We start from the raw sequence: 13134 nt of genomic DNA, 5'->3' as shown, positions 1-13134 counted from the left end.
TATACAGCCTCTATGTAATTTTTTAATTAAGCTTCAATAAAAGAAATTGGTGTGTGGAATTCCAAAAAACAAGGCACTTTGTTTTTTATTCTGAATTGTGATTTCTTTTTGCAATTTATTCTTTTTGTTGTTATTGTTTGCTAATTAGCTGGTTCAAAGAGGATAGGCCAGGTTCAAAATTCTACAAGTGGTATCAGAGCAGGTAAAATTGTTTTGGGTTAAAGTTTTATTGTTGGAATTTTGCCAAAGTTAATCATGTCGAATTCTAACCATATGCCTATTCCAGAATTTGATGGGAATGATTATGATTATTGGTACATTAAGATGTTGACCTTTTTGATTGGAAAAGATTTGTGGGAGACTATTGAATCAGGTTATGAAGAGCCAACTGATTGGAATGCCCTTACAGTCAATGAAAGAACAACAAGAAAGGAAGCAAGGAAAAAGAATGCTCAAGCTTTGTTTCACATTCAGATAGCTCTTGATAAGAGCTTATTTCCAAGAATATCATGAGCAACAACAACCAAAGATGCCTGGAAGACTCTACAAGAAGCTTACCAGGGTAGTGATCAAGTTAAAGTGGTCAAGCTTTAGACATTGAAGCGAGAGTTTGAGAATTTGAAGATGCAAGAAGTTGAAAGTATAAGTGATTATTGTGTCAAAGTCAAAGATGTGGTCAATAAAATAGCTACACTTGGGGAAATTGTAAGCAATGAAGTTTTGATAAAATAGGTGTTGAGATCTTTGACACCCAGATGGAATCATGTAGCAATAATCTTAGAAGAAAGCAAGGATTTGAAAAAACTACAGTTTGATCAACTGGTTGGATCCTTGATGTCTCATGAAGAAAGATTGAAGGATTCTTTTAAAGGTGTAGGGAAAGAATTTTCCTCTAAATTGCTAATCATAAGAAATGAAGATGCAAGCAGCAGTAGTGCCAAAATCAATCAAGGCCAAGGTAAAGGGCAAAGCCAAAATTCTTCAAGAGGTAGAGGAACAAGTGGCTCAAGAGGAAGTGGTGGTTTCAGAGGAAGAGGTAGAGGCAGATTTGATAAGAGAAATATTCAATGTTACAATTGTAATAGGTATGGCCACTTTGAAAGAGAATGCAGATTGAAAGAAGGTAAAAGTGCTAACTGTGCTCACGAATGTAGTGAGAATCCTCCTAATCACTTATTTTTATCTTATGCCAAGGGTGAAAATACTAGTAAAGATGTTTGGTACCTGGATTCTAGATGTTCTAACCATATGATGGGGAATGAGAAGTTGTTCTCAACAAAGGATGGAAGTTTCAAATCCATGATCCAACTTGGGGATAATAAATCATTGGAGGTTGCTGCCAAAGGAGCTATGGAGGTCCAAAAAAAAGAAGGTATAAAGAGTATTCATGATATTTATTATACTCCACAATTGAAGCACAATTTGTTAAGTCTTGGGAAGCTATGTGAGAAAAATTATAAAGTAGTCTTTGAGAATAAGACTTGTACTATCTATGATAAGAATAAGGGTAATAGGGTGATCACTGTTGTTCCTATGACAAGAAATAGGATGTTCCCCTTGAGGTTTGGTGAACATAACATCAGTTTGGCAAATATGGCTTATGAGGATTCAAGTTGGTTATGGCATCTCAGGTATGGGCATTTAAATTTTCATAGTTTGAAGTTTCTAACCTCGCATGCATTAGTTTTTGGTTTGCCCAATGTTGAGGAACACAAGGAGGTTTGTGAAGGTTGTGCTAAAGGAAAGCATGCAAGAGAAAAGTTTCCAAAGGGCGATGCATGGAGGGCTCATCACCCACTTAATCTTGTTCATTCAGATATATGTGGTCCTATGCAGACTAAGAGTCTAGGTAAGTCATCATATTTCATCACTTTTATTGATGATTACTCATGAAATTGTTGGGTATATTTTTTGAAGGCCAAAGATGAAGCCTTGGATACATTCAAGAAGTTTAAAGCCCTTGTGGAAAATGAGAAAGGGTGCAAGATCAAATGTTTAAGGACTGGTCATGGAGGAAAGTTTTGCTCAAAGGCTTTCCAAAGTTATTGTGATTTTAATGGCATCAAGAGGCAACTTACTACTGCATACACACCTCAACAAAATGGGGTAGCTGAAAGAAAGAATCATATTGTGGTTGAAATGGCAAGGTGCATGTTACAAACCAAGGGATTGAGAAATTCTTATTGGGGAGATGCAGTTGCTACAATGGTATACATCCTCAACCATAGCCCCACTAGTGTACTAGAAAAGATGAGTCCTTATGAAGCTTGGTATGGTAAAAGGCCTAATGTTAATCATTTCAAAGTTTTTGGTTGTTTGGCTTATGTGCATGTACCTGATAAGAATAGACAAAAGTTAGATGCAAAGAGTGAGTCATGTATTTTTATTGGGTATAGTGAGAAAATCAGGGCTTATAGACTGTATAATCCCCTCACTAACAAGCTTATTGTCTCAAGAGATGTGATTTTTGATGAAGGGGGAGATTATGGTCATCAAAAGGGCCATGTTGAGAAGCCAAAATCTGTTTTGAATGACGATATAATTGCTGATATTGATCATGAGTAGCCAACTAATGTTTCTGTATCTTGTGGTTTAACTCCACCAAGCAACCCTTCATCAAGTTCTTCAATACCAAGCTCAAGTCCATCTTCTTCTCCAGGTTCTACAAGGAAGGTAAGGAAATTGAGTGATATCTACCAGAGGAGTGGAAATCAAGTACATGAAGAGAACCCAATAGGTGAGACAGTGAATTTTGCTTTATTAGCCAAGGCTGATTTTGAACCATCATGTTTTGAAGATGCATGTACTAATGAGGTTTGGGTGAAAGCCATGGAAGAAGAGATGGATTCCATTCACAGGAATGACACTTGGGAGTTAAGAAAACTTCTCCATGACAAAAAAAGGATTGGCACCAAATGGGTCTACAAGACCAAGTTTAATAGTGATGGGAGTGTTGAAAGATACAAAGTGAGATTAGTTGCTAAAGGCTTCACACAAAAGTATGGAATTGATTATGAAGAGACATTTGCATGAGTAGCAAGACGAGAGACCATAAGAATGCTGATTTCATTAGCAGCTCAGAAGAAGTGGAGCATACGTCATATGGACATGAAAAGTGCCATCTTGAATGGGTACTTAGAAGAGGAAGTATATGAGGAGCAGCCACAAGGTTTTGAAGTGGAAGGAAAAGATAATTATGTCTACAAGTTGAAGAAGGTTTTGTATGGCCTCAAGCAAGCACCAAGAGCATGGTATGCCAGGATTGATGGATACTTTCAGGAGAATGGCTTCTAGAGAAGTAAGAGTGATCCTACCCTTTACTACAAACAAGAAGGTACTGATATTCTCATCATAAGTTTGTATGTTGATGATCTTTTGTATATGGGTAGTAGTTCTAAGATGAAAGATGAATTCAAAGCTGCTATGATGAAAGAATTTGAGATGAAAGATCTTGGTCTGATGAAATATTTTTTAGGAATGGAGGTTTATCAAAGTAATGATGAGATTTTCATTTGTCAAACAAAGTATGCACAAGATATGCTTAAGAAATTTAATATGACTGATTGTAACCCTGCCTCCACTCCAAGTGCTCATGGAGTTTTTTTATGTAGAGTTGATGGTGTTGATTTAGTTGATGAGACAACTTACAGAAGTATTGTGGGGAGCTTTATGTTTCTAATCCACACAAGGCCTGATATTGCCTATTCAGTTTCACTTGTTTCAAGGTATATGACAAATCCATCTGAAATACATATGAAGGCAGCCAAGAGGATTTTGAGGTATGTGAAAGGGAATTTAAGTTTTGGTATTCATTACTACTCTTCTTAAAAGTTCAATCTTGTAGGCTTTAGTGATTCAGATTGGGGAGGTAGTGTGGATGACCGTAAACCTACATCTGGAAATTATTTTTCTTTTAGTTCTGGTTTGATTACTTGGGGCCCAAAAAAGCAAAGCATTGTTGCCCTCTCATCTACAGAAGCAGAGTATGTTGCAATTACCTCAGCGGGTACACAAGCTCTTTGGCTTAGAAAAGTTTTGGAAGAAATTGGAGAAAAACAAATTCAGCCTACAATAATTTATTGTGACAATGTGAGTGCCATCAAGTTAGCTAAGAATCCGGTTCATCACAATAGAACAATGCATTTTGATTTGAAATATCACTTCATACGAGATTTGGTGCAGAAGAAGGATGTCGAATTAAAGCATATCAACACCCAGGATCAACTAGCAGATATATTCACCAAAGCGGTTGCGAAAGCTCAGTTTATAGCACTATGAGATAAGATTGTGAGCCCTCTCAGCATCAAGGGGGACTATGTTGATAACTGATGCTACTCTAGCATGCAGCTAGATTAATTTAGTTAATAGTTTTTTTGTTTATTCATGCAAATAAAGCATGTACTCCAACATGCATTAATCCTTAGGACTATTTTTAGTTTTGTTTTTTGCATGAATTTGTTATTAGTAAATAAAGCATGCTATACATGCACTTATTGTATTCTTAATTTAGGGAGTAGTTTGTTTTTTTAGTTTGAGAGCCTTAGTAGCTTTCCATGCAATGCTACGAATATATTTAGAACTACAGTTATTATTAATTCTTCTAGGCTGCAAATTCTTTATATATACAGCCTTTATGTAATTTTTTAATTAAGCTTCAATAAAAGAAATTGGTGTGTGCAATTCCAAAAAACAAGGAACTTTATTTTTTATTCTGAATTATGATTTCCTTTTACAATTTATTCTTTTTGTTGTTATTGTTTTCTAATTAGCTGGTTCAGAGAGGATAGGTCAGGTTCAAAATTCTATAGAATCCCCTTTCCTTTCGTCATCTTGTGGGAGATTCCTGTCAAAACAAAAAAATAATGTTGTCAAAAACCAAGAAAATAAAAAAGATGTCGAAACACAAGAATGGTCCCACATAATTGTAGTGGCATAATGGTATTTATAGAAGTCCTACAAATATTTTTTATCAAGGTAAAGTTGAAAAAAAAGGGAGGATACAAATAGGTTAACTAGCAACAACAAAATAACAAAGGTGACCCCAAAGAACATTACAAAAAGATCATTACAACCAACATACATGCCAAAAATTTTGCAATGAAAATAGACTACTATCCACATCTAGAGAAATAAATTAAAATTAGAGTAGGCATCCAAATTCATCCCAAAGGAGCTACTTCAAAGGAAGTAGCCTTTTAGGATTGGCATTTCTTCTTTCATCAAACAAATGTGCAAGAAGCCTTATTATCATGACCCAAAAATTTAGGAGTAGCAGAGGAATTGCCATTTAATTAAACTATAGAGACTCCTCCCAATTGTGAATTAGGTTTAAAAGGAGAGACTAAGTATCTAGGATAAATAAGCAAAGAGGAGAGTTATCAAAGCCACATGTGAATGATGTAGAAAAAGAGGAAATAATATTTAGTCAATCCCAGCCATTTGAAGTAGCAGAAGAAGAAGGCACCAATTAAGTAGAACCATTTGAATCAAAATATGGTTCACTAGCGAAAAAATTGAGATGGATTAGAAGAGAAATTTTCCACCAAGTATGGAAATCCCTTAGAAAAGAACCATGAGTACAAGCCAAGGTTGAATGGCTAGTAACAAAATAACATCTATAATAAAAAGAAAAACCCTTGTAATTTATTATATAAGTTTAACAATGTTTAGGTGCATAATATACAATGTCACCTTGTAAATCATTCAAGATATTCATATTAAAATAGATATGGGTAAAGGAAGAATGGATGAAATTAGTAATATTTGAGTCTACCTTAAGGAACTAGCCTAGAGTATTACCAACAACCTCATAAAAAATTATATACTAAAACTATAGTGGAAGAAAGGGAATTCTTATCCAAATAGAGGAAATATCATTAGACTGCATTAAAAAGTTGAAAGAGGGCATCCAAGGATGAAGAGAGGAAGTATGACCCCATTTTTAGTCCCCTACAACAAAGACAACATTTTAGTCTCTTGGAAAGGGAAGACAAACAACAAAGAAGATATGGGCAGAAGGGTTGATTTCCATTTTATCCTCTACCACAAAGGTCCATTGCTAAAAAATAAACTTATGCAAATCTAGAAACATCAACCAAAAATGGATAAACTTACAAATTAACATTAAACTCTCAAAAGAAGAGATATTGTTAACCATCTATTGACCAAGAACCACCATAGGAGTTGTCAAGGAACGTAGAAGTTATTTCTAGGTAATTGTTAATCACTAGAACTGCTTTCAGGACTATAGCCTTATGGGAAACTCAGTGATGGGAGACCTGTGTTTTTTCACTGAGTGACCTCTGAGATTTTAGAAGTTGGCTCTTCATTCATTTAGGGGAGAAAAGGGAAAGGTAGAAACATAAAAGTAAAACCTATTCTAAAGCTATGCATTGAATCAATTTTATTATAGTAGGAGCACAAAGAAATTCACATACATGTTATTTTGAGTCCCATTCAACAACCTACATGCCCAGAACAATAATTAAGATATAACCAAAATTCCTTGTAACATAAAGCAATACACACCACGCATCCACCAAATAACAAGTGCAAAAACAATTTAATCGGCAGAGTATTAGGCATATATTTTTTAGGTCATATTAGAATTTCACATTCACATAAAATTATCTAATGCACAATGAATAATAACAATCAAAAAGGCAGCAAACATAGTTTGATTATCTTGTCTTCAGAAATACAAAACAATAGATTAAAGGCTAAATTCCTGTAGAATATCAGTCTAACTTTTTAAAATAAGTTTTGAACCCTTAGCCAAGATAAACTCACTATTCTTATAAACCAGAATTCATCAACCCATAAGATGAGAAGAAAAAAAAAATAATGGCAGCTCCTCGTTTGACGACATGCAAAAACCTACAAAAGAAAACCATCCTTAGCTTCTAGCGATACCACATTTAGTTGTTTTGTTATTTGGACCAAAAGGATCTTTTGTCAGTTCATCTGCAACTAAAATGTGAAAACTTTTGGTCTACCACCATGGGAGATATGTGCCAGTATGAGAGACAGAGGCTTGGGTTGTGCGAACTATTGACCCAAGACCTCCTAGAGAACTACCATGTAATGCGACACACTCCTTTGTAAACTGTGGGTCTCATTCACTCGGGGCAAAAATGAGCATCACAAATCAAATGACATGTGTCAAGAGCACACAACTTAATAAACATGACAAAGAAAATGGTGGTAAGAGTGAGTGTCGTGCCAATCCGTTGTGGGCGTGAGCCAAACTCTTCAAATTAGAGCATGTACAAAATAAAATACATAGATTTTTGGTGACTTCTAGGGAAATCCTGCCTGTAGGTGTCGATACCTTAAATTTTTGGTTTCAAACAAATTCAAGCATAAGTAGAAAAAAATTGGTCAAGGACCTGCTGCAAAGGGACCCAATCATTCTCTGAAAGCTGCTCCTGAGATTCAAGGATTTGATAGTTTTGATCAAGGCCAATAATCTCATCGAAAGGGAGATCATCGAGCTCATTATAAGTAACTTGAGAAAAGTATGGATTCAAGACAAAGGATGCAATAATTCTTTGACCTCTTCAATAGTAGGGGGAACACTTAGATTTTGGAGAAAAGTATACTCTTGCCATTGTTGCTCAGTCAGACTCACGATCTTCTCAATCTTCAAAACCAAACCATCACAAGGAAAAGGGGAGGGTAAGTTGAGACTTACAAAATGTTCAAAATGCTCCTTGATATCTGACACTAAGGATTTGAGTGATCTTAAGGTGGATGCAACCTAATAAGCTACTATTTGGTGGTGACAGATGAAATTGTCATCCTTTCTAATAAATTGCTTATGATCATTTACCCCCTTGGCCATAAATTCTTCCTTAGAAGTGGTGTACAACCACTTTACCAGTTTCTAAGAATCAGGGACCTTAGCCATGGTAGACTTCATCGCCTCATTGATCAAAACACTCATTTTAGATCATAGAGATTGCGCATAACCTAGAAAATTTAGGGCTGACTGCAAGACATGGAGGAAGTGTTTATTTTTTTCCCAAGGCAAGACATATAACTTCAATGGTTTATACAAGATGAAATTTGGTAGAGAAAAAGGTGGAACGTCAATGGTTTTTGACAAGAGATCAATTTCCTCTTCTTTTTCCTAGACTTCTGCATACAATTCTCTCACCTTTTCCCCTGCGACAGATGCTTTGTGCTCTAATTCTATGACCTCGGTGCCCTTGACTCACAACTTTTCATATGTTCAGGTTAGTTCACTGTATTCTTTTCCCACAATCTGCTTCGAATCTCACAACTCATCATCTAATTGGGCCTACCTTGTCTACCATTCTTGTGCTACCCATTCCTTTTCCTCTTTCTCCTTAGAGAGGAGTGCCTGCATCTGAGTCAAATCCCTGAAGTGTCTATTTTTATCCTGGATTGCATCTTGTGACTAGATCTGGATTTGAGCTATATTTGGGGAGTCTGCCTAGAGTTGTAGGAACTCTTGTTCTTTATCATAAAACCTTTTGCTCAATTCACTATTTTATACTTGCTTGGCTTGCAGTTTATGTGTCACCACATTTAAATCACTTTGACACCTTTCCATTTCAACCCTCTCCTTCTAAACATCAACTTGAAGGTGATATATCTTATCATTCTTAGCCTTCTCCTCTACTTTGTAATGGTCAAGTGTGCTTTTAACACAATTCAATTTCGCCATGAGTTTTTCTATGTGCTTGCTCCCTTTTAAGGAAATAAAAAAGACATAACCTTATGTGTCTCCTCCATTATCTCAACTTTATAATGTGTGCAAGACTGCTTCAAATCTATACCAATGGCATGCAATGAATAGTTCACAGGTTACATTTCCCCTTGTGGTTTGATGACATTAGGAACCATAGCTTAAAACATTATGTTATAGGTCTCTTCATTGAAGTGCATCTAGATACTAGGTTGCACGAGCTTTCGACAATATTTCTCTATCTGCTTTCCAACCCTTTGAACTTGATCAAATTCAGAGGACTTCATCTATTGTATAAAATATGAGGGAGACAAAATTTCCTTCCTTGCAAAGGGAGTGCCACAAGGAAGAGTGAAAGGTACTGAGACAATAGAATCTCTTAGCTACATTTGTATGGGCTAGGGAAGAGTAGCGAGAGAGAAAGGAAGGATACCAAACATAGGTCCAACAAGATGGGATGAGACAGTACCAACACTTAAAGATGCAAGAGGTCGAGGACTTGCAAATCCTAATATCCATGCAATAGGAAAGGTGAGAGAAAACTAAAAGGGGATCTTCACAGATAGGAAAACATATTGAATATTACTCAAAACCCAACAATCACATAAGGACATTGCGGGAATGCTAGTAGCTATAGGGGATGGCAAGGGTTGAGGCCTTGCTATAGAAACTATAACTCAGGGAAGGGAGAAGACCACAGTGGTTGAGACTATAGAAATGGAGACAATGGGAGCAACTAGAGATTGAGAAGAAAGAAGAGGGGGACCAAAGAGTACTTGAGTTGACAATGCTGCTGCTATTAACGAAACCTGAGTTACAATAGGTAATTATGCTTGGGATCTATTGGTGTAAATAAATATTCATTTTGGATATTATTACACTTACTTAAGTTAACTTAGGATAATGCATCTCTTCGTAGTTTGGATTTGAGACACTTAGGGAAGTGTGCACATAGGGATAGAGGTTGCAGGAGAAATTCCACCTTTTGTGGTCTTATTTTGCTGTTACACTCCACATCCGGTGGGTCATCCACCTCTTGTGGAATATTATATTATTTCTCCTACCTACCCTTAGTATTTCTTACCTACCCTTGTTTCTCATTGAGCCACATGTCATATTTGTGTGCTCATACATCCATATGGCCTTGCCTATATAAGCAGGCCTCTATTCATTGTATTGGTTAATCCAGTTGATCATTTTGTATATTGATGAGAATACAGTTTGTTCTTGTCATTCTATTGTCTCTTTTATACTTTTCATTGTGCCCTTGATCTTGCCAAAATCCTACATGGTATCAAGGCTATTGGGGCTTCATTGATCGGTTTTTGGAGACATTGTGGAAGGCTTCTATTTTTGGATTTGGGGATCTTCATTTTTGGGGGGCGTCATACAGGGATTTGGACATCACCGTTCAATCCGGAAGGCCGTTTCCATAAATTTTGACTATAAAGTCAACCTATTTTGGTGAGAAATTTTGTTTCCCATTTTGGCTATTATCGTACGGACTTCGAAATTTTTTTTTCAAAAAAAAAATTTTATTTTTCAAAATTTTTTTTGAAAAATTGAAAATTAAAAATAAAAAAAAATCTAAAAAAAAAGGGCAACAAGTTTTTTTGGGGGTCCGCAGACCCCCCCCCATTGTACAAGTGTTGCAGGTACCTGCTGTCGGAGCGTACCTATCCACCGCTGCCCGCGCCGGTACCTACTGAGATCCATGCCGCCACCACTACAGTGTACACTCCGGAGCTCGACGTAGCTGCAGACCGCCGAGTCCCACCGCTGCTGTTGTGTCTCCTCCGGTGACTGCAGCCCCCTCCTACCGGCCGCCTCGGTTCCCAGCCCGCTGTGCCCATCTACCCAGCGTCACCGCCGGTCAGTCAACCTCTGCCATCGGCACTCAGCTCCGGCTACTCCCTCCGCCAGCGACCACCACAATTGACAACCCCGTGTCCGCCACATGGCAGGCGGGCACTGGCCCGCGATCGACACCTTGACATGTCAGCTCCATATGGCAGCCCAGTCGACTTCTGTAGGCCATGTCACCTGCACCACGCAGACCTCCGTACAGAGTGTCAGATTGCCACATCATTCATACGGTCTGCACAGTCATCTGCCCAGTCAGCAGTCCATACAGTACAGACGCCCAGTCAGCAGGGAGGCAAAGTTTTTACGACGGTCAGATGGTCATCAAATTTAAAATAGTGAATTTCTGACATCAGTGCCACATCAGCACTTTTTGAAAAAATTTTGACCCCTCTCCATTGGGCTTTTCAATTTTGCAGTCCAATTTTGAAAGGCCATATCTTGCTCATTTTTGCTCCTTTTTTGGTGCAATGTTTTTTAAAATGGGCTAAAATTTCATGATCTTCGCAGTGGTATGGTTATTTTCTGATTTTGGTGCATAGGTTTTTTAGAACTTTTGGATTCTCTTAGCTGTACCTGTCCAATCCTCAATTCTACAACTTCAAAGGCCTCGTTTGAGCTCATACGACCTCCTTTTCAAGTGTTGTTTTTTTTTAAAGTGCTTTTTTCTTGTCTACTTTCATAATCTATGATCAGATTTCAGAGATTTTGAGTGGAAATTGTACTTTTAGATATTGGTCTTATTTGGCCTATTAAGTACTTGTAAATTGCTTGGATCTTAGTAAGATCTCTTGCATTATCAGTTTGAGACCCTTTTGGCCTTATTGAGGTAGTTGTAAAATTGTAAGTCAGAAGTCCACTTTGCCATTTTTTGCAAATGGCCTATTGTATACACACTACTTATAAAGTGCCAAAATCATCACATTAGGGGGGGTTCTTTGATTGAGTGAATTTGGGGGGGTGTCTTGTGTGATTGTGCCTCTTTTTGTGCTCTTTCCATTTTTGTTGCAATGAGTCCTAATAAATTTCCACCATTAATTCCACATACTTATGCATCATGGAAAATTAAAGTATGGAGTAAATTAATGGAAAAGGGTCTCACACACTACATAGATGGAACATTAATAGCACCACCTAATCCTAAGGCTGATCCAAATGCTCAATTAGAATGGCTCACAAAGAATTGCACGACTCTTGGAACTTTACGCAAGTATGTATCAGATGACCTCATTTTTCACATTGAGAAGTGTAAAACAATCAAAGATGCTTGGGATATGTTTCAGAAATTATATGGACAAGTTGATGAAATTAGAGGCTATCAGATTGACAATGAGCTCACCAACTTGGATCCCAAGAGTTTTGATACAATCCAAGATTATGTCACCAAAGAAAATGAGCTAAGAGCAAAGCTTAAGGATTGTGGAATTGACAAAAAGGATGCTCAGTTGATATTCAACTTGTTGGATAAGCTTGCACCAGAATATGCAGCATTTGTGTCTAGCTTCCAAACTCATCGTTTGATAGTGGGGAGTTCTTATGTTATGCCTTCATTTGATGCTTTCACAGAAATGTTGATATTGGAACAATCTAAGTTGTTAAATATGGGGTTTCTCAAGTCTTCAAAGTCCAAGGCTTTGGTAGCAAATCAAGGAAATCAAGGAAGTCAAGGCAAAGATTCCAACAAGAAGAAGCACTCTAAGTCTAAGCCACACTAGGAAAAAGGACAATCATCCTCTCCATCACAAGGCGATTTTACATCCTCTTCCAAGAAGGGGACACCACCTAAGAAGGATAAACCAACTTGTGCATATTGCAAAAAGTATGGTCATGATGAGCATCGATGCCATGCAAAACAAGTTGATGAGTTAACCAATCTTCTCAAGAAAAACAACATCAACTTGCCATCCGCCTACACAAAGAAGGATTCATCTCCTTCTTCTTCCTCACAGTCTAAGGGAAAAGGGAAAGCATTTGTGGCTAAAACAGGTTCTTCACAGCAATGTATACTTGACTTGGGTGCCTCATATCACATGGGTTCTACAAAGGAGCAGTTTTCTTCATTGGAGCCATCTAAGGTACCTCACATTTACATAGGTGATGACATACAAGTAGAGGTTGAAGGGAAAGGTTCAGTTGACATGGATGATGGAACATTTGAGAATGTTCTCTATGTTCCTAACTTGTCTACCAACCTTCTCTCCATCTACCAAATCACTCACTATGGGAATGGGAAAAAGGTTGAGTTTACACCAGATTCAGTTGTGGTAAAGGAACTTGATGATGATGCCTTGCTAGCAGTGGGACAAGTCAATGACAACTCAAGGCTTTATTCATTCTCCCACTTTGTGCCAAGTTCATCTTCTAGGGCCTTGCTTACTCATTCAAATTCAAAAAGTAAGCTATGGCATGAGTGGTTTGGTCACCTCAACTACTGCTATCTTTAGCAGCTAAGCACTAAAGACATGGTCACAGGTCTACCTCAAATCAGTTTTTCAAAGGGTGTATGTTTAGGTTGTTCCATGGGCAAGCATCCCGAAGAGAAGTTTGATAAAGGGAAA

This window comes from Cryptomeria japonica, chromosome 4 (genome assembly GCF_030272615.1).
Source record: "Cryptomeria japonica chromosome 4, Sugi_1.0, whole genome shotgun sequence".
In the NCBI taxonomy this organism is placed as follows: Eukaryota; Viridiplantae; Streptophyta; class Pinopsida; order Cupressales; family Cupressaceae; genus Cryptomeria; species Cryptomeria japonica.
Note: the sequence above shows the minus strand (reverse complement) of the source record.